Source organism: Canis lupus, chromosome 14 (genome assembly GCF_011100685.1).
Source record: "Canis lupus familiaris isolate Mischka breed German Shepherd chromosome 14, alternate assembly UU_Cfam_GSD_1.0, whole genome shotgun sequence".
In the NCBI taxonomy this organism is placed as follows: domain Eukaryota; kingdom Metazoa; phylum Chordata; class Mammalia; order Carnivora; family Canidae; genus Canis; species Canis lupus.
This window is the reverse complement of record NC_049235.1, coordinates 26,057,525-26,082,864: the sequence shown is the minus strand read 5'-3', so window position 1 is coordinate 26,082,864 and position 25,340 is coordinate 26,057,525. Positions and strand designations below refer to the sequence as shown.

Genomic DNA, 25,340 nt, shown 5'->3' with positions numbered 1-25,340 from the left:
CCAAATATCATTGACAAATGATTGCATAATGAATAAAACTGCAAAGAAAGGAAGCTTTTTATCAAAGTATTTCTTCACTATTAGATATTAAGGGCAGGCAAAAATTTCTTCTGATAAATGGCAGGTTTTTGTTACTCTTTGCTGAGATACGACATCTGTTTGTTTCCCAGTGAAAGAAGACCCTTGCTACACGGATCATTTTCTTAGTGACAGTCCTGACAATTTTGACATTTGTTTCATGAAGTGTTCTGAGCAGTGAGCAAGAAATGTACCCTTTGGGGCCACTGGAAAGTGTAGACAGGTTTACCTCTTAACTTTGAAGCTTGCTAATTCATACTCCAGAAAACATGTTGTTTGTAACAACACAGCAAAGCTACTAGTTACCTGTGGAATTTCAAGAATACCCACTCATGTAACAAGTTAACAACAGTAACTAAGGTGGTTCTTTAGCCTTCTTGTTTTTACACTACAGCATTGTTGTTGTAAGGAGAACAGTAATTTCTAGGCATACACAGACCATGTGATTATGGTCTAATACTCCAGGTGGCAACACAAGACTGAAAGAGAGTTATTCTAACAGAGAAATCCATAAAAACACTGCCATTCTTATCTAAACTAAATCCATCTTACCACTGAATAAAACTTCCAAGATTTTGGTTAAATACTATTCAGGCTTCCAATATCAATTGGAACAGAGGTGCCGTCAATTTTCCTTATTACAAAATTGTCTTAGTTCCCATAAGAGTTCTAAGAATTGATGCCAATTAATCCAACCTGTCCATCCTGCTTTCCCTTTCTCTTAGGAGGTAACCAACTCCAAATAAAGGGCAACTATTTTAGCAGCTGGGATTTCTACTGTTCAGGTAATATTTTGACTCAAATTAGTCTGTACAGATGACTTTGTTTTTACCAAATTGTAAATGATTTCTTTTAAAGTACAGAGACAACTTATCCCATTGATTCTTTTTTTTTTTTTTTTTTTAATTTTTCTATTTGACACAGAGCACAAGCAGAGGGAATAGCAGGCAGAGGGAGAAGCATGATCCCCAGAACCCTGGGATCATGACCTGAGCTGAAGGCAGACACTTAATCGACTGAGCCACTCAGTCGCTCCTGGTTCTCTATATCTTTAAAGACTTTGAGTACCTCTATAGAGCAGATATCTGTCAAATACCACCATACCCAAGTGATCAAGATTAACATCATCAGTTATACATATTAACACTAACCATTTGCTGTGATGCACAAAAAAGAACACAACTCTGGTCTGTGGTATCCTTCCTAAAAGTGTATAACCTCAATCTAATAATGAGAAAACATCAGATAAAAACTCTATAAAATAATTGAACAGTAGTCTTTAAAACTGTCCAGGTCACGAAAGACAATACAAAGCTTGAACTATCACGGATGGGAGAAAACTAAAGGAACATGATGACTAAAGGCAGTGGGTGGGCTCCTCGACCATAAAAAGGATATTTGTGGGAAAACTGACAAAATTTAAATATGGTCTATGCGGTAGCTAATAGTATTTTCTTGATGTTAATTTCCTGATTTTAGTAACCTACTTTGGTTATAGAAGCTGGTAGCTACAGCAAGCTGGATGCAGGACAAATGGGAATTATTTGTGCTATTTCTGCAGTTTTTCTCTAAGTCTACAATTACTTCAAAATAAAAAGGGCAACTTAATGAAGGTTTTCCTAAATTCAAAATAAGTATCATGTACATGCAGGGATTTTGTGGAAAAAAATTTAAGCCATCCATTATAGCTGCCTACACTGAAAATATACAGCTAAAAGAGTTTGCTTTCCATTGTTCTACTTAAAATTCCTTTTGTAAGTATCTCTAATGTTAATAATGTTGATGCTCTTAATTTTTATTCCTTTGTGCTTTCATGTGTTTTCTTACTGAGTATGCATTACTCTTACACAGAACATAAGCTTTCTTTCAATAAATGCCTTTATAATCTGGCCATTTGAACTATTTCCAGAAGTAAGTATAATGGAGGTCAGTGTTTACAAAGAGAATGGTTTCAGTTGTTTTTACTTAACTGAATTTGCTATTCATAGCAGACAGATACATGGTAGTACAACAGTAAGATGAAGCGAGAAGGTGCAGCAAGCATTAACTTAATGTATTTTTAAAAAAGATTTTATTTATTCATTTATGAGCAACACAGAGAGAGAGAGGCAGAGACATAGGCAGAGGGAGAAGCCTGAAGTGGGACTCCATCCCGGATCCTGGGATCACGCCCTGAGCCAAGGGTAGATGCTCAACTGCTGAGGCACCCAGGCATCCCAACTTAATGTATTTTTATTTTCGTATATAATCTTTATATTTTAAATATTCCTTTGGCCAATTAGAGAAGAGTTGTTATAGTTAGATTCAAATCAATAGTCAAAATTATCTGTATGCTTTAACAATGGTCTTTTAAAAAATGTTAGTGTATATATATATTTACGTATGTATATATGCATGTATGTATGTATGTATATAGCTTCTGGCAAAAAATATGTACACCTAACCTGTTATGTTAGCTATAGAATAAGTGTCAAAAAGCAAAAATACTGTTCCAATCTGTGGTCAAAACTGCTTTCTTTTATTCACTTATTAAAGCATATTCCAGATATAATTCTCAACAGCATTTAAGATTGTGCTTTTAATACAGAAAATATGCCACTGCTGCACAATGAGGAAAAAATTTATCTTAATAACTGGAAAAATACTGATGATAATGAAAATGTTTTAGGCAAAATGGGCACGCTGCATGCCTCAGACTAAAATTAATTAGAGATTTTAATGTTTTACAATTCCACCATAATTCTTTAAATGGTGCATTTACTTCATAGTAATAAACACTTGGATCATTAAGTAAAGTGCAAGATGTGTGTGATGTGCTACATTTAACAACCTTTGGGTCTTTTTTCTATACTTCTGCATTCAGTTTTCCAATGCATTGAATAAGCAATTGAAGACCACAATTAAATTTCCTGACTTTGCATATCTGAGATTCTGATTTCATTTAATACAAAAGGCAATTAATCTACCATTTTACAACTGAATTCCAACTTTAGTGGGCCATGATAGATACTGAAATGAACTTACAAGAAATGCTTAATTAAATATACTGTAAAAAGCATAAGATGGTTTTTTTTTTATGACAGAAGTTGCATATTTAATTAGAAAGTGCAGGCTATATTATAAAATTAAAGTAACTTGGGGATTCTTAGTAAACCTAGCTCAAACACTTATGTCATTCACAGAGTGGAGTTATTTTGTAAATTTCTACCTTTTTTTCTCTAGTGATTCAAACAAGAAATCATCAAGGAGATTTCCCTTTATTTAACATTACAAAATCATATCCCTTATTTTATTAGCAAGTAAGATAGATAAAAGGGTGGTCACGAATATCTAATTTCATGTATAAGAATATATGAACAATTCTATTTCATTTGTTAGGCACTTACCTCCAATTTGTGATTTTGGAGCAGACCTAGTGGAGTAGATTTGCTTTTCTAAGTCGTTAGTTCCTCTAGCCACTTTTTACTTGGTGGTGGCTTTTGGAAGCATGGAGAATGGGGAAGTCAAAAATAAAACATTGGATTTCCCACATATAATTTGGGACTCTCTCTAGAAAGAAAGGCCCTAAGACTGGCATAACTATCTAGAGAGGGTATAATTATAGTAAAGGAAATGAAGATCAGTGAGTGGAAGGTGAGAGTTTGGCAAAATAGGTAGGGTAAAAGAAAGGAAATGAATGGCAATGTTAAGTGTGAGCTATAGTAGATTCTTAATGAGCATAAACCCAATTCTATGGGTTTACATCCTTATATCTTCCCATAAACATGAGAAAAAAGCACAACTTCCATAGTGTGAATTTTTGGGTACTTCAGATATGTTTAAGATATAAACCTTCTAGGGCTAAGAATACCACCATTCTCTATATGTGGAGTTTATGGCCTTGAAAAAAAAAAATTCTCCTTCTCTAGTAGAAGTCTAATTTTGGGAAATAAGCATAGAAACGTATGCTAGATTCTATATTAGAAGCCCCTAACTTGATAACTCACCCTCATTTATAACATTTTTGCTTTATTTATAAAGACATTTATCTATATTGAGAGAGAGAGAGAGAGCGCGCACATGAGTGGGGGAGGGGGCAGAGAGAGAAAGAATCTAAGGCAGACTCCCCACTGAGCATGGAGCCTGATGTGGGGCTCAATCCAAGGATTTTGAGATCATAACTGGAGCTGAAATCTAGAGTTGGTGCTCAACCAACTGAGCCACCCAGGTGCCCCCATTTTTGCTTTAGAAGATAATACTTTGTTTAAAGAATTTAGGTTGGTAAACTGGTATGTAGTCAGCAATGATTACAGAAAAAAATAAAAGCAAAAACAAAAACACCCCAAATTCCATAATGAGCCAACATAAATATATTTAAATGAGGATAGCAGAAACCCTATATTTTTCCATGTTTTTTTCCATGTATATTTTCCATGTACATTGTTTTTATTTACTTATTTTAGCTGAAGCATAGTTGACACAGTATATTAGTTTTAGGTGTATAACATAGTGATTTGACAATTATATTCATTATCCAGTGCTCACCACAATAAGTATAGCTACCATTTGTCACCATATAAAGTTACTAAAATATTGACTACATTCCCTATTCTGTACTTTTCATCCTCATGACTTACTTTATAACTGAAACTCTGTACCTCTTTGTCCTCTTAACCTGTTTTGCCATTCCTCCACACCCTCTCCTCTGGCGATTATCAGTTTGTTCTATTTAGGAGTCTGTTTCCGTTTTGTTTGTGTGTGTTCATTTGTTGTTTTTAGTTTCCACAAAAAGTAAAATCTTATGGTATTTATCTTTCTTTGACTTAGTGTAATAACTTCTGGGTCCCTCCATGTTATTACAAGTGACAAAACTTCATTCCTTTTTCATGGTAGGGTAATATTCCATTGTGTATATTACCACAACTTCTTTATCCATTCAGCTATCCATGGACACATAGGTTGCTTCAATATCTTGGCTATTGTCAACAATGCTGTAATAAACATAGGGGTATTTGTATCTTTTTGAATTACTATTGTTCTTTTCTTTGGGTAAATACCCAGAAGTAGAATTACTGTGCTGTATGTTTTCTCTATTTTTTAACTTTTGGAGGAAACTCCATGCTGTTTTCCATAGTGGCTGTGCCAATTTATATTCCCACCAACAGTGTACAAGGGTTCCTTTTTCTCCACATCCTTGCTGACTCTTGTTATTTCTTGTCATTGTGATAGTAGGTGGTATCTCTTCGTGGTTTTGATGTGCATTTCCCTGATGATCAGTGATGTTGAGCATCTTTTAATATATCTATTGGCTATCTGTATATCTTCTTTGATAAAATGTCTATTCAGGTCCTCTGCTCATTTCTTACCTGTATTTTGTTTTGTTTAGTTTTTAGTATTGGGTTTTAGGCGAGAGAGAAATATATATATCCCTTATCATTTGCAAATATCTTCTCCCATTCAGTAGATTGTCTTTGTTTCCTTTGCTTTGCAGAATAGTTTTATTTTGATGCAGTCACAACAGTTTAATTTTGCTTTATTACCCCTGCCTTAGGAGACATACTAGAAAAATGTTCCTAGAGCTACTGTCAAATAAATTACTGCCTGTGCTCTCTTTTAGAATTTTTATAGTTTAAGGTCTCACATTTAGGTCTTTAATTCATTTTGAGTATATTCTTGTATATAATGTAAGAAAGTGGTCCAGTTTCATTATTTTCCACATAGGTGTCCGGTCTCCTCAATATCATTCATCTCTCTTTCTCATTGCATATTCTTTCTTCTTTTGTTGAAGACTGACCATATAATAATGGGTTTATTTTTGAGCTGTCTTTGGTTTCATTGATCTATGTGTCTGTTTCTGTGCCAATACCATACTGTTTTAGTATAGCTTTGTAGTATAGTTTTAAATCTGGGATTGTGATACCTCCACCTTTGTTCTTTCTCAGGATTGCTTTGGCTATTTTAAGCCTTTTGTGGTCTCATACAGATTTTAGTATTATTTGTTCTAATTCTTTGAAAAATCTTATTGTTATTTTGATACAGATTGAATCTCTAAGTTGCTCTGGGTAGGATGGACATTTTAATATTATTAATTTCCAACTGATGACCATGATATATCTATTTATTTGTATCATCTTCAATTTCTTTCATCAGTATGTTTTAGTTTTCAAAATACAGGTCTTTCACCTTCTTGGTTGAATTTATTCCTACGTATTTTACTGTGTTCAACACAATTATAAATAGGACTGTCTTCTTAATCTTTCTGTTAATTCGTTATTAATTTATGAAAAAACAATAGATTTCTGCATATTGATTTTATATTCTACAACTTTACTAAACTCATTTATTAGTTCTAATAGTATTTTGCTGGAGTCTTTAAGATTTTCTACATATAATATCAGGTCATCTGCAAATATGAGTGCCTTTTAATGGATGCCTTTTATTTTTTCTCATCATACACCTGTGGCTAGGACTTCCAGTACAATCTTGAATAAAAGTGCTAAGAGTAGACATCCTTGTCTTATTCCTCTTCTTAGAGGAAAATATTTCAGCTTTTCACCATTGAGTATTATATTAGCTGTGGATCTGTCATATATGGCCTTTATAATGTTGAGATATGTTCCCTTTATATCCAGTTTGTTGAAGTTTTAACATAAATGGATGTTGAATTTTGTCAGATACTTTTTCTGCATCTATTGAGATGATCATGTGGTTTTTATGTCGTATAGAATGTTGGTTGATTGAACCATCCTTGCATCCCTGAAATGAATCCCATTTAATAGTGGTAAATGATCCTTTCAGTGTATTTTTGTATCTATATCCATCAGGGATATTGGTCTGTGATTTTCTTTTTTGTAGGGTCTTCGTCTGATTTTAGTATGAATATAATGCTGGCATCGTAAAATGAATCTGAAAGCATTCCTTCCTCTTCTGATTTTTGGAATAATTTGAGAGTAATGGGTAATTATTCTTTAAATACTTGGTAGAATTCACTTATACAGCCATCTGGTCCTGCACTTTTGTTTTTTGGGAGTTTTTGGATTACCAATTCAATTCTATTACTAGTAATCAGTCTGTGCGGGTTTTCTATTTCTTTCTGATCCAGTCTTGAAAGACTATGTTTGCAAGGATTTATCCATTTCTTCTAGTTTGTCCAATTTATTGACATATAATTTTTCATGGGAGTCTTTTGTAATCCTTTGTATTTCTATGGAGTTGGTTGCAGTGTACTTTTCTTTCATTTCTGGTTTTATTTGAGTCCTCTCTTTTCTTGATGAGTCTGGCTAAAGGTTTATCAATTTTTGTTATCTTTTCAAAGAATCAGCCCTTAGTTTCATTGATCTTTTATACTGTTTTCAGTCTCTCATTTATTTCTGCTCTAATCTTTTTATTTCCTTCCTTCTACTAAATTTGGGCTTATTTGTTCTTCTTTTTCTAGTTCCTTATGGTGTAAAGTTAGGTTTACTAACTTTGTTTGAAATTTTTCATTTCTTGAGGGAAGCCCCTATCACTCAGTGTACCTCTTAGAACCGCTTTTACTGCACCCCAAATATTTTAAACCATTGTTTCCTTTGTGATTTGTCTCTAGGTTATTTTTTATTTCCTCTTTGATTTCTTAATTGACCCATTAACTGTTTAGCAGCACGTTGCTTAGCTTCTACATGTTTATTTCTTCCAGTTCTTTTCTTAGGCTTGATTATTTTATTTAGACTGTTGTAGTTGGAAAATATGTTTGATATGATTTAAATCTTCTTGAATTTAGTGAGACTTGTTTTGTGGCCTAACGTGATCTATCTTTGAGAATGTCCCATATGCACTTAAAAATAATGTATATTCCTCTTTTTGGGATCCCTGGGTGGCGCAGCGGTTTGGCGCCTGCCTTTGGCCCAGGGCGCGATCCTGGAGACCCGGGATCGAATCCCACATCGGGCTCCCGGTGCATGGAGCCTGCTTCTCCCTCTGCCTGAGTCTCTGCCTCTCTCTCTCTCTCTCTGTGACTATCATAAATAAATAAAAATTAAAAAAAATGTATATTCCTCTTTTGGATGGAATGCTCTGTATATATCATTTAAGTCCACTGGTCTAATCTACCATTCAAAGCCATGGTTTCCTTATTGATTTTCTGTCTGGATGATCTATCCGTTGGTGTAAGTGGAATATTAAAATTGTCAAAAACTGTCAAATTCTCCCTTTATGCTTATTAATATTTGCTTTATATATATATTCAGGTATTCCTTTGTGAGTACATAGGTATTTCCAATTATTATATCTTCTTGCTGGATTAATCTCTTTATCTTCTGTAATACTATTGTCTCTAGTTCCAGCCTTTGTTTTAATGTCTATTTTGTCTGATGTAAATATTGTTACTTCAGCTTTTTTTTCTCCACTTCCATACTCTTATTCCATCCCTTCACTTTTTTTTTTTTAAAGGTTTTATTTATTCATTTGAGAGAGAGAGTGGAGAGAACATGAGCAGGGGTAAGGGCAGAGGGGGAGAGGGAGAAGCAGCCTTCCTACTGAGCAGGGTTCCCAATGTGGGGCTTGATCCCAGGACCCTGAGGTCATGACCTCAGCTGAAGTCAGAAACTTATCTGACTGAGCCGCCCAGGCACCCCTCCATCCCTTCACTTTCAATCTGTAGGTGTTTTCAGGCCTGGAGGGAGTCTGTAGCTAGTATATAGATGACTTTAGGGTTTTTTAAATGTATTCAGTCACCCTCTGGCTTTTGACTGAAGCCCTAAGTCCATTTACATTTAAAGTAATAACTAATAGGTATGTACTTATTGCTATTTTGTTAACTGTTTTCTGGTTGTTTTTGTGGTTCTTCTTCTCTTGCTCTCTTCCCTTGTAATTTGATTATTTTATTTATTGTTATGCTTGGATTCCTTTATTTTTACTTTTTTGTGTATCTGTTATAGGTTTTTGGTTTATGGTTACTATGAGGTTTATACATGGTTCATACATACATGTATGTACATATATAAATATGTATATAGCATTTTATAATAAGTTGATGGTCACTTAAGTTTAAACACTTTCTTAAAAAGCACTATCTTTTTATTCCCTTCTCTAAGTTTTATGTATACAATGTTACATTTTATGTCTTTTTATTTCATTTATTCATTGACTAATTTAGGTATCACTGATTTTACTACTTTTGTCTTTTAACCTTCATATTAGCTTTATAAGTGATAGATGTACTACCTTGACTATGTTTGCTTTTACCAGTAAACATTTTTCCTGTCTTAATCATCTTTTTCCCAGTTGTGGCCTTTTCTTTTCCACTTAAAGGAGTCCCTTTGACATTTCTTGTAAGGCTGGTTTAGTGCTGATGAACTCCTTTAACTTCTGTCTGGGAAACTCTTTATCTGTCCTTTAATTCTAAACAATACCCATTCTGAGTAGAGTTTTCTTGGTTGTAGGTTTTTCTTTTCAGAACTTTAAATAAATCATGCTATTCCCTGCTGGCCTACAAAGTAACTACTGAAAAATCAGCTGATACCCTAATGGAGTTTACCTTGTATGTAACTGTTTTCTCTTGTTCCCTTTAAGATTCTCTCTTTATTCTTAATTTTTGCCATTTTAATTATTATGTGTCTTGGTGTAAATCACCTTGGGTTCATCTTATTTGGGGATTTATACACTTCTTGGATCTGGATGTCTGCTTCCTTCTCCTGGCTAGGGAAGTTTTCAATTATATCTTCAATTAAGTTTTCTGCTCCCATGTCTCTCTCTTCTCGTTCTGAGATCCCTGTGCTTGATGTTGTTCCAGAAATCACTTAACGTATCCTCTTTTATTTATTGATTTATTTTTAATGATTTTATTTATTTATTCATGAGAGACACAGGCAGAGGGAGAAGCAGGCTCCAAGCAGGGAGCCCGACGTGGGACTCAATCCTGAGTCTCCAGGATCACACCCTGGGCTGAAGGTGGTGCTAAACTGCTGAGCCATCCAGGCTGCCCTACCTATTCTCTTTTTTAAAAATTATTTTTTTCTTTTTGCTGTTCAAGCTTAGTTGCTTTCCACTATACTGTCTTTCAGATTACTTATTTATTCTGTATCCACTGATCAGCTACTGATTCCCTCTAGTACATTTTTCATTTCAGTATTGTATTCTTCAGCTCTGTTGTTTAAAAAAAAAAATATATATATATATATATACACACACACACACACACACATTTCTTTCTCTTTGTTGAAGTTCTCACAGAGTTCATCTACTTCTCTCCCAAGTCTGGTGAGTGTCTTTATGACTATTACTTTGATCTCTATCAGGCAGTTTACTTATCTCTATTTGTTTTAGTTCTTTTCTGGGATTTTTGTCTTGTTCTTTCATTTGGAAAACATTCATCTCTCTCATTTTGTCAGACTCTCTAGTTTATTTCTATTTATTAGGTAGGTCAGCCTCATCTCCAGGTCTTGAAAGTAGTGTTCTTGTGTCAGAGGCATCCTGAGATGCCTAGTAGCATAGTTCCTTCTGGTTACTAAAGCTAGGTGCTCCAGGGGTGTCCCCTGTGTGGGCTGCATATGCCCTTCTATTGTGATTGGGGCACAAGTGGGTATGCTGGTGGGTGGGACTTGCCTTCTGACAAGGCAGCGATGACCAGCTGCAACTACTGTGGGCACACTGATAAGGAAGGCTGGATGAGAGACCGGATGAAGCCACTGTGGATACATTGGTGAGCATGGCTTGCCATTAGACTGTCTTTCTGCAATGAACAGCTATGACTATGTGGGTACACTGATGGGCATGGCTTTGCCACACAGCTGGCTGAGAGAACCAGCTAAGCAACTACTAGTGTGCTGCTGAGTAGGGCTATGTCCTCCCCTCCCCCAGGGCAGGAGTTGCTCTGTTTGGGTGCTGGTCCAGGATAGGGCTGCCTGCCGGGTGAAGCAGGGCAATAGTTGCTCTGAGGGAGGATGAGTCCCAAATGAGGTTGCCTGCTGGGTGTGATGGGTGGAAGATACTTTGGAGGAGTACCTGCCAGGCTGGCTAGGGCAGATCCACAGGGGGAATGCTAGGGTGGGGCAAGTGGTACTAGCAAGGTAGACATCAGAACTGGCTCCCTACAAGACTCTGACCAGCTAGGCTGATGGGAAGTAAGTAAATGGTGCCCACCAATCATTCTATTCCTGGAGAAAGCTTCTGCAGATCCCTGCCTCTAGTCAATAAAGCTTCATATGTAACCCAGGTGCTTTTCAAACTGCTACTTTTGTGCTGGTTCTTGAGCTCAGTGATATAGCATGCTGACCTTTTAATTATTAAGACTCAAGTTTCTTACAGCCCTCTAGCTCTCCTAGAGCTAAGTCCTGTTGATTATCAAAGCAAGACCTTATGGGCGCTCGTCTTCCCACTGGAAGTCCCTAGGAATGGGGGTGCTTGACATAAGGCTTGGTCCCCTCAATCTTCTGTGCCTGTGATACCCCTCTCATTTGTGGGTTGCATACTGCTGGTTTTTGGGTTCTGACCATGTCTCTGTCTCTCCAGCACTCCTCAATGTGGCCTTCTCTTAAAGTCTTTAGCTATGGAAGGTCTATTCTGCCAGCCTTCAGGTTATTTTCATAGTGTGTTGCATTATATGTAGTTGTTTCCTTGGTATATACATGGTGAGCTCAGGATCCTCCTACTCTACCATCTTTCTACCTTCCAGGTAGTACATTCACAAGCTCAATATATATTAAAGTTTATTGTATACTAAGATAAATTTAAAGAGGTTCTTTAGAAAATATTTTTATGTAAATCATCTACCATTTACTAAATGTAACATTTCAAAAATCCCAAATGTGCTAATGACAGTACATATAACTTTCCCCATAAATACTCAAGGAAAAGAGACATTTCTAAATTTATGCTGTTTTATTTTTTAGCCTAAATATACACATACAGATTTAAGTTCCCAGGGGTTTAAAAAATTCTACCAAATTAAAATGAGATAAAAAATAATGCCTAAAAATGTTTGAGATATTCAAGATATATGATCACCAAAGTATAGTTGTCAAGAGATTTCCAAGTTGGATTAAAAAAAAATCAATGATTGGCTCATTAAAATTTTCAGAGATACATGCATTGTTTACGATGACCAGAAATTATTCAGCCATAACTGAGTTTATTATAAAAGCTGGAAAATACTTATACGTAGCATATTTATTTATTCATTAACATAAGCAATAGCCATGATACTGGAATTGGCCACTAGAAAAGTGACTTTATTGGGTATGACAACATTTTGTTTATCCTTCACAATACAATGAGGGGTTTAATGCAACATAGATTAAAAAGACACTTTATAATTTAAAAGAATTTTGTTTTTTGCTTAGTAAGATCCTAAGGTTAATTTTTACCAAAACTAACTTCTGTGCCATTAGAAAAATTATAATCTCTAGCCATTTCATTGAAAACAGAGAGAAAGAGGGAGAGGGAAAATATACTTTATATTTCTTTTGCTGAGTTTTCATATTCTAAAGAAAGGTTATAGCTCAAATGTACCAAATCACTGTCAAAGAAACAATTTATATAAATGGTAATGTTACAACCTTACTATTACTTTAGAGGTAGGTAGAAGACATTCAAAAAGTAAAGAGTACCAAAACCTCCCTTAATGAAAATTATATTATTTATATAATCTGTTATTATTTATAAAACTTGATATCACTGAATGGAATTTATCAAAGTGAAAACTACAGTTTGTATTAGGATAAAAAAATCAGCTGACAGTATTTCACTAATTAAAATTCTTTTAATGTTGCAGTTTCTGAGGCTAGGTAATGTAGATGTTTTAAACTGACAATTTTTAGACTAATAAATAACTTCATATCTAAGTAATAAAATGTCTAGATAGTAGATTTTCAGGTAGGAATTTATAAACTGTCTCAATTTAAGTTGTTTTCAATGTATAATGCCCGTGTTAAGCAGGAAGTAAAAGTATTTATATCAAAAGCCACATCAAATTCAAAGATGGACTTGAGGCTAATATGTAAACAACTATGATATGTATGGGACATCTCTTAACTCGTTTCCAGTTCTCCTCAGAGTGATTAAGCTACAGAATATTAAAGCTGAAAGATTCTTCGAAGATCCTACCTAATCCCCCACTGTATATATGACATACTGAGCACTGGATAGATAAAAACATGAAACCAATTTCTTCACTAGGTTAGTTAGTGATTTAAAACAACTCCCCAAACTGTCTTCCAAACTCAAATGATTTAAAACTACATTATTAAAGAAAAACAGTAATTTTCCAGTGGAGAAACCTGACAAACACTAACCTAACTTGAGTGAGCCAGGTTAACCTCACTAGTAATAGATATTGACATCGTATTTTCTGTCATAGGATGCACTGAGAAGGGATATCACCTCTAGGCTGTGGTAGCCTTGATCTAATCATGAGAAAATACCAGACAAACCCAAATTGAAGGATATTCCACAAAACAAATGAATAATCCTCTTCAAAAGTGCCAAGATTTTAAAAAAGTAAGTAAATGCCACACATTAGAAGACCCATGACAAAATTAGAGGATTCTGTGTCAGAAAAGTTTCACTAGTGGCAAACCTAGTAAAACCCAAATAAATTCTATAGTGTACTTAAAAATATTATAATACAAAGGTTTAGGTTTGATAATAGTCCTATGCTTATACAAGATGTTAACATAAGGAGAAGCGGGATACTACATACTCTCCATACAATTTTTGCAACTCTTAAAATCTAAAGTTATCGCAACACAAAAAGTAAAGACAGATAAGCAAATAAACAAAATCCTTGTTAGGATGATTCAGAAATAAGTATACTTTGGTTTAAGTACTATAAAGTTTTGCACCAAAGTAGTATGCAAAGGTAATCACAGTTATACATAAAGAGGTTTTGGCATTTCCATGATATGACCAGCTCATTATTGACTACACTATAAAGTAGTGCTTTTAGTAAAAACAGTGCTAATAAAATCGTACAATCATTCAATAGTACAGAATAGTGTTTCACCCATGAAGTTCATTGTCATGTTTTTCTGATTCATGCAGTTTAAGAGCCATTAGAACAATATTCAACTGTGATATGGTTAAAATATGACATGTTTTTTATTATTTCATTTCATAGTTTTTTTGGGTAGCAGATGTTCTTATTAATACTGACATGTAATTAATATTTAATAGGGGCCTTCAAAAATAAGTCTGTTATCTAGAGGGAAAGAGGTACTCTTGTTCAACAAAATAAATTTCTCCAAAGAAACATCATTTGATCTAAAACTGACTTAATATGGTACAAATGTTAAAACAAAGTAAAAATATTAGTAAGTAAAAACCTAATGATTAATCAATTGATCTATCTATTCATTTTTGGTAACCCAATAACAGACTTGATTGCATTGATTAAACAATCTTTATTTTATGTTTTAGAAGGGTCTGGAATATACTTTCTCCATTGACTCATATTAAACATTTTTTTGAAAATGATCTTAACTAGAAGTAAATTCTATTCCTAGAATCCTTCCTTTTATTCTCTCACAAAAATTTAATAAACAGTGACCATGTGTTAAGACACTAGGCAAGGTACTGGAAACAACAAAGAGGAATAAAAGGTCTTCCTTTCCAGAGGAGTCCATGTTCCAGTTTGGTAGATAGGCATGCACATAATTACAACGCAATTAAGAAAGTATACCTGACATATAAATGTGAAGAGAAGAAAACTGAACCATGATAATACATAGAGAGTATTTTTTTTAATGATTAATATCCTACAGAGTTGGGCTATGTCATCAAAATAATAAACCTTCCCTTGTGCCCAAAGATTAGTATTCTGAGTCTTTAAAACAAATACTTCTCAACGTAACTTACACAGTTCTTGTATTAAGATAAATTCAACTTCAAGGACATATTTCAGAAATAGATTATGTTTAGAAAGTGAATTTTAAAAACTTAAATCCCAAGTGAACAGATTAAGTTGCCTTAAATATCTCTATTTCAAGTTTAATACTATTTTCCCCAGAGTGAACCTATTAATCTTCACAGTTTTACTGGAAATTAATAGCTCATTAGATGTCCAAGTAAAACATTTCCTATGGCACATTAATTTTTCATGGATTAAAAAACTGATTTTGCTTCAAGAAAAATTAAAAATACTACTTTAGAAAATTCTACACACAAAAATTCTCTAATGGTGATATTTCATAATCAGTGTCAAAAATAACAGCCACAGGATCCCTGGGTGGCGCAGCGGTTTGGCGCCTGCCTTTGGCCCAGGGCGCGATCCTGGAGACCCGGGATCGAATCCCACGTCGGGCTCCCGGTGCATGGAGCCTGCTTCTCCCTCTGCCTGTGTCTCTGCCCTCTGCCTCATTCTCTCTCTCTCTCTGTGACTATCACAAAAAAAAAAAAAAAAAAAAAAAAAACAGCCACATTTCCACATCTTGAATTTGTAGATTACTGCTCTGCCACTATTTTGCTTTTTTAAGAAAAAGATTAAATATTTTAAACATGTTACCATAAATAAAATCATGCAATGATACATTAAAAAAAGTAGGCCTCTTGGCAAGTACGGAATCACTTAGAAAGCTTGTCTAAAAATGCACTCATTTATTTAATGTTTTTCTGTGACCAATTAATTATTCTATATTTCTCAGTATTCCATAATCTAGGCTATGGGACATTAGAAAAAATAATTCATACAATGATATTTTCAAATATTCTATTTGAAAAAAGATACCTGGAGAGTTATATAAGCTATTTATGCATCCTTCTCTGATTTAGAACTGTGTATCAAATATTGTGCTAGGTGCTCAAAAATTATGATCTATTAGACAGACATAGTCCCTGCTTTATGGAGCTTTTTATCTGTGACTAGAACAACTGATCAGTTGAGTAACTATATAATTGCGGTTACGGTATGTTCAATGAAAGAGAAGTAGAGTGCGAGTAAACTTTTAATAGAAGAATCTGAAAATTCCTGGAAAGATCTCCACCTTCCTGAAAATAAAAAATACACTGAGATCTGAAGGATGAGAAGGAGGAGAATTAAATAATGAAGGAATAGCATTCCAGGTAAGGAGAACAGTGAGAAGGTGAAATCAGATGAAGTCCAGTAAGAGAAAGGAAAAGAGTAGGAAATGACATGGAAAGGTAGACATTTCTAGCATTTTCTGTTGTAGCATTACACACTTTCCACAGAGGGTTACTTTAATTGTACTTTAATATTTTTTATGTTTCTTCTGTGCAATTAGGTGGTGGAGATTCAACTTGGGCTTCCTGGTCAGTGACTAGCAAACCCAGGTTCAGATCCTAACTTTGATAAACACGCTATCTGAAGCTATGCAACTCTGAGAAAAACTGCTTACCCTTTCTGAACCTTTTTTCCCTCCTCTATAAAATGATAATAACTGTTACTGATGATTAAAGGTACTAAATCAAATAAAATGTGAGGAGACTAGCACAGATACTGGCCCACAGAAGGCATTCAAAAGCTTTATCCCTGCTTCCTTCCAGGGTTGACTTTATGACAGAGTTTAACCATCAAGGGCCTACTAATATGCTGTTAAGTAGTGGGGATCCTTTTAAAAAACAGTACTTAGCTAAATTGCCAACATTATGATATTAAATAGAACCCTATTCCATCTATGTCTTTTTAATTTTTTGATCTTGCAATTTTGTTTGTGTTACCAGACTCAAAGCAAGAGTAAATAAAAGAGTAAGTTAAATGAGTGAATGATTACTCTCAAAGATAATCATTCAAAAATAGTAGTAATTAAGGAAAGGCAATAATTAAATAATTTTTCAAAATGACAATAAGGGCCTTTGATTATCATTTTTACTGAAGTTCTTCCCAACTTTACCTTATAGTCTGCACAATGTTGTAATTGTAGATGAATGTAAACTAATGCTTTTCTCCCTGAGTAAAGCAACAATCTTATTGTGGTAGTCCAATTGAAATGAAAATAATCTTGGGATTTGGATAGGTCCAGTACATAAAAACATGAATAATGATTTGGTGTAGAAGTTAGATAAGTATATTTCTTGTAGAACTGACTTAAACTTTTAGGCATATCATTCAAAAAATAGGTCATAATCTTACAGATAAATTTTTCAATTTTTAGAAATACTGAATCTGGTAAATTGAAAGAAAAGCTAAAAGTATTTAATTCACCTCCCTTAAGTAATATTTAAATTTTGTTTTTCTTTTACATATGTATTACCTAGATATATACAGACATACTGCAATGGACAATATTTTATATTTGTGAGGATTGTATAAATATGGTAAATGATCATTCCTTATTATAAATATAATATTAATTATTTGAATAAATAGTCCATGCCACAGGAATGAATCCTCATTGCAAGGTAAATTCCATAGAAATAACCTGGTTAAATTTATTAGTTTCTTTAAAATGTATTTGACTATCATGATAGACCCCACTGGAAACATGAACTGATTTTAGATGAAATACGTAAGGAAACCTACTGGGAAATTCTGTGAAAGTATTCCTTACTCTCTAAACAAACAAACAACAACAAAAAACCCACACGCAGACAAGGATCCCTTCCACTGAATTGCCTTTATATGTATTATATGAGGACATAATACCTGGAGCTCCTAAAGCCATCTTGTTATCACTGAACCACAAGCCTAATGCCAAAAGTAAACACATTGATAATTCCAGAAGACAGAATATCTTAATTAGTCCTATAACCACCAAAATCTTCTCAATTCTGAAATGCAGGGTATAAAATATTAAAAGTAGTTCAGTTTTCTGTTACTTGCAGTTAAAGCATACCAATATAACACTGGCATCTTTCTTAAATTCTTCTTCTAGTTCTCTTAAGTTTTCCTCATATCTTTTAACTTTGTTTTATTGCTGTCTTTATCTTGGGATGGCTCTGAAGTGCCTCAAATTCCACCTATTTTATGATGATTCTCCAATTTGTATCTTCAGCACTGATATATACTCCATACTTTAAACTCACATACCCACTGGGTGGGTATACCTACTTGATGTTTTCAATGAAGTTTTAATAGGCACCTCAAACATATCATGTACAAAGCCAAAATCTTCTTTATCTCTCTCTCCTTTTTTTTTTTTTTTTTTTTTTTTTTTTTGAGAAAGAGAGAGAGGGGAGGGAGAGAATCTCAAGCAGGCTGCTCACCCAGCATGGAGCCCAATGTAAGGCTCAGGCTCACAACACTGAGATCATGACCTGAGCCAAAACCAAGAGTCCGACACTTAGCTGACTGAGCCACCCATGCACCCCTAAAGCCAAATTCTTGTTTCTCCTTTCTCAACTACTGTCAATCCTCCCACCCCCTTCAAAAGCTTTACACTTCTCTTGGTCTGCAGTTTACTCAATTACTCAAACCCAAACTCTAGGGATCATTCCATAATTTCACATACAAAGCCAACTCCTGCTGTCTCTATCACCAAAGGGTATCTAAAGTTTGTCTAGTGTTTTCCATCTCCATTGTTACCATCTTAGTCCAAGATATATTTCTTGCCTGGATTACACCAATAGCTTCCTAATCAGACTTCTTACTTCCCCTTTATACTTGTAAAAACTATTCTCCATAAAGACAGAAATCTCTATAAGGCACAGAGAATGTAAGGCCACCCTAGAATGAAATCCTCCTATAGCACTGTATTTAGAGTAGAATCCAAACTCCTGACATGGCATATAAAGTCCGATATCATATGGCCCTTCTCACCTTTCTAGCTTCATCTGTATACTTCTCCAACTTGTTTAGCTGGCTCGAAACATGCTAATGGTTTCTAAACAAATGGTGGTTATTTCCTCTGCAACTAATTTTGTGGACTTGTGCTTAGTTTACTTTTGTCATACAGGTCTTGGTCAATGAGGAGTTCTCTAACTTTATACATGAAACTAGCTATTCCTTCAGCACTCTGATTGTTCTCCATAACATTTATCACAATGAAATGATCATTTACTTATTTACATATCCTGTCCTTTAAATAGATTTTCTGTCTTGTTTACTACAGTATCTCAGGAACTAGTGCAATTCCTATTATACTTTGGCTTCTCCATGAGTATTTCTTGAATGTATGAATAAATTCACTAGTATATAGACGACACAGGAAACAAATAATACTTTTGACTTTTTGAGTACTTATAAATACCAAGTACTTACATGCATTATATGTAATCTTCACAAATGCCAGGCAAGAATAAGTATTATTATTCCCACATTTCATTGAGAAAATTAAGGATTGGAAACATTAAGGAACTGTTTTTGGTCACACGCTCAAAAATATGATGACCTAGGATTCAAACGCAACTCTGACTCCAAAGAGTCCTCTTTCCAATATACCAAAAGTACAATTAGAATTGCTCACGATCAGTACATTTTAAAATCTTCCCATACCTTACCAAAATAACTCAACTTTTCCTTACTGAATACTGACCACTAATTATTCAGTTATACAAAAAGGTCCTAAAAGTCTATCTTGAAGAACTGATTGAAAGGCAACCTTAAATCCAAAACAGTTCAACAGTTCTGCTCCCTGAAGATAATTTATAGAAATCTTGATAAACATGCTAATTGGTTTTTCATTTTTTTCAAGCATTATGACAATATTTAGGATTTGTTGTATTATATTTCTTAAATTTCATGAGGAAATAGAAATAGTTGAGGACAAAAAGGGGTATTGGGAAAATACTGCAAGAATCAGTTTCTGAGCAACATACAGTTCTGCATTACCTTGGTATTCCTGTTCTTATGTCTTCAAGTAAGCTAATGTAAAGAGGATTTACTATTAAGATCCGTGGTTTTCTCAACTCTTCAATAGCTACTAATATAAAAGCTTACTTTCTAAGAAAAAAAAGTAGCCTCTACTTAGAAGAAGAAGAATCATAAGCTTCTAACAGGTAGGACTGTGAAGGACTCTTCTGGGTTCTTGGGAATGTTGGGAGTTCAGACTCAATGGTCTCAAAAGGAAATCCTAGTGTACTATTAAATTGAATATAAAACTCTGATATAACTCAATAGTTAAAAATGAAGTTATAAATTCAAAAATATAAAAATTACAAAATAAAAGTTAATGATCTCATAGTCACATTATGGAGGAACCATACTGTTCAATCAAAAATATATTAAACACTTAAAACGTGATAATTTTCCCAATACAGATGTTCAGCAATTACCCAGAAAATTTTAATTTATAGTTCTTCATTGCATTATGAGGTTTTTTAAAAAATGATTTTACTTATTTTAAAAATACCGGTATATAGATTTTATCACAAAAAATAAATAGAATGTGTTTTTCCAGTTTTATTTATTTATATATTTTTAAAGATTTTATGTATTTATTCATGAGAGACACAGAGAGAGAGGCAGAGACAGAAGCAGACTCCCTCTGGGGATGCGGAACTCGATCCAAGGACCCCAGGATCATGACCTGAGTCAAAGGCAGATGCTCAAACACCGAGCCACCCAGGTGCTCCTCCAATTTTCTTTTAAAATAGAAAATAAAGTGTATGCTCTGTAATTCACCACAGATTGAAATGTCTTGTCAATATATTCAATTTAAAAAAGAATGATAAATCAGGATTTTAACTGAGCAATAGCAGGCATTTGAGACTATGATACCATTTTGTTCCATCTTAATGTAGGTAGCCTGAATCAGGACTTTATTTTGCTAATATACAGGTAATAAACCCCATTATTAATTTGTGTTACATGTTTCACATACACTACAAGAAGTACAATAAGTATGTAATAATATGTTGATTTCTGAAAAGCTGTATAGAAAACCGGGTAACCCTGTTCTTTAGAAAAGTTGAGGCTTTCTAATATACAAAATACATAAAATCTACAGGACTTATTTAAACTCAGCTTTAGTTAAAAAATTGATACGTATGAAATAATGAGAAATAAGAAATAAGGACAATTAATGAAAATATCCTCCTTTCGGGGATCCCTGGGTGGCGCAGCGGTTTAGCGCCTGCCTTTGGCCCAGGGCGTGATCCTGGAGACCCGGGATCGAATCCCACGTCGGACTCCCAGTGCATGGAACCTGCTTCTCCCTCTGCCTATGTCTCTGCCTCTCTCTCTCTCTCTGTGTGACTATCATAAATAAAAAAATAAAAAAAAAAAGAAAAAGAAAAAAAAAGAAAATATCCTCCTTTCCTTCTTTCTTTCCTCTAGTTTTTCACTCAGTAATTATTAAGTGAATACTTACTATGTGCAATAAGTTGAGGGTAGAGAGGACAGCAGAGCTGACTGATCCCTGCTATCAGGAAATTTATATACTTGAAATGTATAGTGTGTTCAACTCATGCTTATGTTCTTTACACCAGACACCTGGTCAGCAGATACCTCTATGTTTCTTCAGCAAATCAAATTATTTTGTTATAAAATGTTGCAAACATAACAGTAATCATAACCATAACTTGTAAGACTTACTGAAGCCCTTTAGGTATTCCTTCCCCATCCCTTTCCCCTTCTTTTCTTCTTACCAGATGGACCAATACACTAAATTGGATATTAATCATTCTCTGGTATGTTTTTATATTTTAACACTTTATATGAATGGCATATTATGGATCTTCTACAGCTTACAATTTATGTTCAACATTACACTTTACATATTTACATTAAACTTTCGTTAAATTTTTAGCTCAAAAGCTAGCTTCATTTGCTTAAAACATTCCAACTAAAGTCAAAGTAACACATATACTAATATTATTTAATCTTTTTTTGGATATATTTAGCCAACACAATTAAGCAAGAGAAAGACACAGTATAAAATTGCAAATGAGGAAGTGAAACTATTCCTATCTGTGTATACCTGGAAATAATCAAGAGAATCAACTGAAACACCATTACAAACAAAAAGAAAATACAGTGAAGACCTCTATTGATAACATTAGGAAAATCAACAGTAGGTAACAATAAAACAATATAGATTATTCAACCCTATATTCTGTCTCTGTATTCTTCTAATTACCTTCCTAAATTTCAAGAGTAGTTAAACCAAGGAAACTGTATATTTCCAAGAAGAGCAAATCAGTATGTAAGCAATTCATATTCAAGATATATATCAGATATCAAGATAAGTTACAACAAATTTCTATGGTCTTTTCCAGACCACTCTTCTCTGCTAAGAGCTGTAAGATGTTAGAGATAGGAGGTACTTTAGAGAATGGATCATTTGATTTATTCTTTTTATGCTGCTGATAGAAAAGCCATTCTCAGATTATGTGATTGACATCCCCAAAGCCCCACAGATAATTAATATAGAGCTGGAATCAGAATTCATGTATCCTAAGTGGCTGTCTGGAAGTGTCTTTCATAATGAGTCAGTATTACTACAATGAAACAATAGGATTTTAAATCAGATGTTAGCCACACTCTGTGTGTACATACTCTGTGAATTGAATTGATCTTATACTGGAAAACAGTTGTGTGATGTTCTTATGCAAGACATCTATATGAACACAGTGGGCAATGTCTAGGCTTTGGTGTCAGATAAACCTATCTGAATCCTGCTTTGCTTACTTACTACTAATGTGATTTTGGGAATGACCTTAGTCTTGGTTTCCTTACCTGTAAAATGTGAAAAAATAAAAACCTAACCTCAGAACCTAACTACAATTTTAGTATTTCAGTACAAATGGTAACTGCTAAGAATTACTTAAACTAAAAAATATAAAATGTTTTCTATTTGTTGATAAATTTATAAATATGTGTCTACTATGTGCCAGGTTCTGTTCTAGGAAATGGAGAAACAGCATATCTATCCTTTTGGATCTTAAATTCCACCCGGGAAAGAGATAATAAATTGTTAACAGGTAATTTCAAATTCTGATGTAGCAGAAAAAAACACAGCAAAGGGATATGAAGTGTGGGAGAACACTTTTTCTTACACAAAATAGGAAAGTCCCTCTACTAAAGTGGTGACATTCAAGCTGAGACCTGAATGATATGAAGGAACCACTCATGTATTCATCTGTGAGAAGAGAATGTCCAGGCCAGGGAACAAGAGCAAGGGTGTTATGATACAAATGAGTGCAGCATGCATGTGGGCAGCATGCATGTGGACCAGAAAGGTCAGCATATGTGGCATGAGATTAAATGTTAGACATAACTATGTAGGTCAAGCTGAATATTCTATTTGCAATGAGAGGCCACCGGAGTGTTTAAAAATTTAAGTAATATGATTTGATTTTGAATTTTATGCTGGTTTTGGTTGTAATATAGAGAAAGTAGAGGATAGGTAAGAATGAAAATAGGGAAATAGGGCAAAAGGCTATTCCAACAGTCCATATCAAGAATGAAGGTGTCTTAGAGTACTGTAGGAGTAGTGGGAATGGAAAATATGATATACTCCAGAGTGTGTTATAGTTCAGAGTGACGGTAAGGTTGATAAGTAGATGCAGGAATAAACAAGAGTAATTAGAAAGGATTCTCTGTTTTTGGCACCTGAAAATGGTAAGGTGGTAAAAACTATGGGAGAAGTAGCTGTGATGGAGTGGTGAAGGATCAGAAAACAAGAATTACATTTTGGCAATATTAAGCTGAAGACAATCTTTAGGTATTCAATGGGAATGTCAGGCAAATGTTTGGACATAAGAATTTAGATCTTGGAAGAAGAATTAAGGGCTGCTGTTAGAAGTTTTGAAGTCCTCAACATATACTTACTAATAGACTTATTTGCAATCATCTAGGGAACAATATGTAAATTGAGAAGAAAAAGGACTTAAGGAGTAAGTCATGGTAATACAACTTGAGTGGAGGTGGAGATTTAAGAAGACCGAGAATTTAAGGAGTTGCCAGTTTTGTTAGAAGAAAATTAGGGGACAATGGAGGTCACAGAAGCCAAGGTAAGAGAATTTTTCAAGAGAGAGGGAATGGCCAGTTGATTGTCAAATAATATTGAGAGGTCAGACAAGATTCAGAAGCATGACTATTCAGTTTGACAAAAGACTGTAAGTGACCTTAACAAAAACCATTTCAGTGGAATGCTATGTATGAAAACCTAGTTGAAATTGTTTAAAGAGGGAATAGGACATGTCATTTTGCACTTCATCTTTCCTCTTTAATTTCAGAAACATGGATATAATGTAATGACTGGAGTTTTGACAGCAGTCTTTGAACCATGGTAGAAAGACCAAAAGAATCATGGTAAAATTACACATAACCTGGGATCCTGACAATACTATTTCTGGGTTTTTTGTTAAGTGTTGCATTTTCTATCTTCTATATTAATCCAATCTTTCCTGCAGCATAAAAATATCCCTCCTCTAAAAACAATATGTGGTATATTCTCTATCCTAGTCTCTAAAACTTTTAGTTTGAGTAAAACAAAAACAGAAAACAACTGCAACACCGATTCGCACAAGGTCCACTGCATTTACTGTAAATAAGAACATCTTTTAGCATCTCCTTTTAATTCTCTATGTCCTAGTTATCCCTGAAATGACCATATAAAGCTGAATGTGTGTATGAAAGGGAAACTTTCAGACAAAGTAGAGATCTATAACTGCTTTTTTTTAAAAATGTACCTATATGTGGCTTTATACACCCAACCATAAACAGTCAAATCAGAATGATCTTCCCAAATTCAATTTGGTGTTCTGAGAATTAATACTACCTGACTATAATCAGGAGGTATATATTTTGTACTGTTTCATTTTTTTATTAACATTTCTAATCTTGAGGGAAAAAGGAAATGAAGGTCCTGAGTATAGACAACTACTTAGAAGTTCTGTCATAGGAATATGGAAATGAGCAATAATTGGAGAAAGGATGAGCTCAAATTTAGAGATTCTGAAAGACTGGGAGATATTAAAACATGTTTGTCAAAGAAAATTTAAATAAATGAAGAAATTCCTTTTGAAAAAACAAAAATATTTTCTCTTATATTCCTCTGGTATTAGTTTCTAAAATGAAGTCTTAGATCATAACAAAATTATTGGCTTTCAAAATTAATTTTACAGTATTTAAATAAACATTGTTATTAGGAATTCATGTTTTGACTGTAAAGCACTGGAAACTGTATGTCATGAAACATACAGTTATAAGTCTAGATTTTCCAACGAAACTTTTTAGTATAATAGGATTAAATTAATATAGTTAATCCATGATGGAGAATTTAGGCTCAACATATTAAACAGCTTACTTGCCACTATTAAAATTTTTTAATATGAAATATGCTTTCATATTTTCCTAAGTTTGCTTTGTAATATAACAAGTTTAAAATATGGTAATATATAAAATACAGAACAGAATGAAAATAGAAATAAAACAAAAAATTGAAAGGCTTTGCATTCTATTACATTTATTT

General features: G+C 34.0%; 1 protein-coding gene and 1 long non-coding RNA gene across 8 annotated transcripts in view; one reads left to right on the top strand and one right to left on the bottom strand.

The window, feature by feature from the left end:
- PHF14 (PHD finger protein 14) overlaps positions 1-25,340 on the bottom strand; it is a 216,754-nt gene that overhangs the window by 3,021 nt on the left and 188,393 nt on the right. The gene's annotated exons all lie outside the window — the stretch shown is intronic.
- LOC111098772 overlaps positions 1-25,340 on the top strand; it is a 62,507-nt gene that overhangs the window by 29,292 nt on the left and 7,875 nt on the right. For 2 of the 6 annotated variants that reach the window (XR_005369468.1, XR_005369470.1), the window contains exons 3-8: positions 804-863; positions 13,391-13,530; positions 21,766-21,935; positions 22,759-22,845; positions 23,722-23,877; positions 24,103-24,178. This is a non-coding gene — a long non-coding RNA (uncharacterized LOC111098772). Of the gene's footprint in view, positions 1-803; positions 864-13,390; positions 13,531-21,765; positions 21,940-22,758; positions 22,846-23,721; positions 23,878-24,102; positions 24,179-25,340 lie in introns of all 6 variants that reach the window. The other 4 variants (XR_005369471.1, XR_005369472.1, XR_005369469.1 and 1 more) reach the window with 4 other exon arrangements.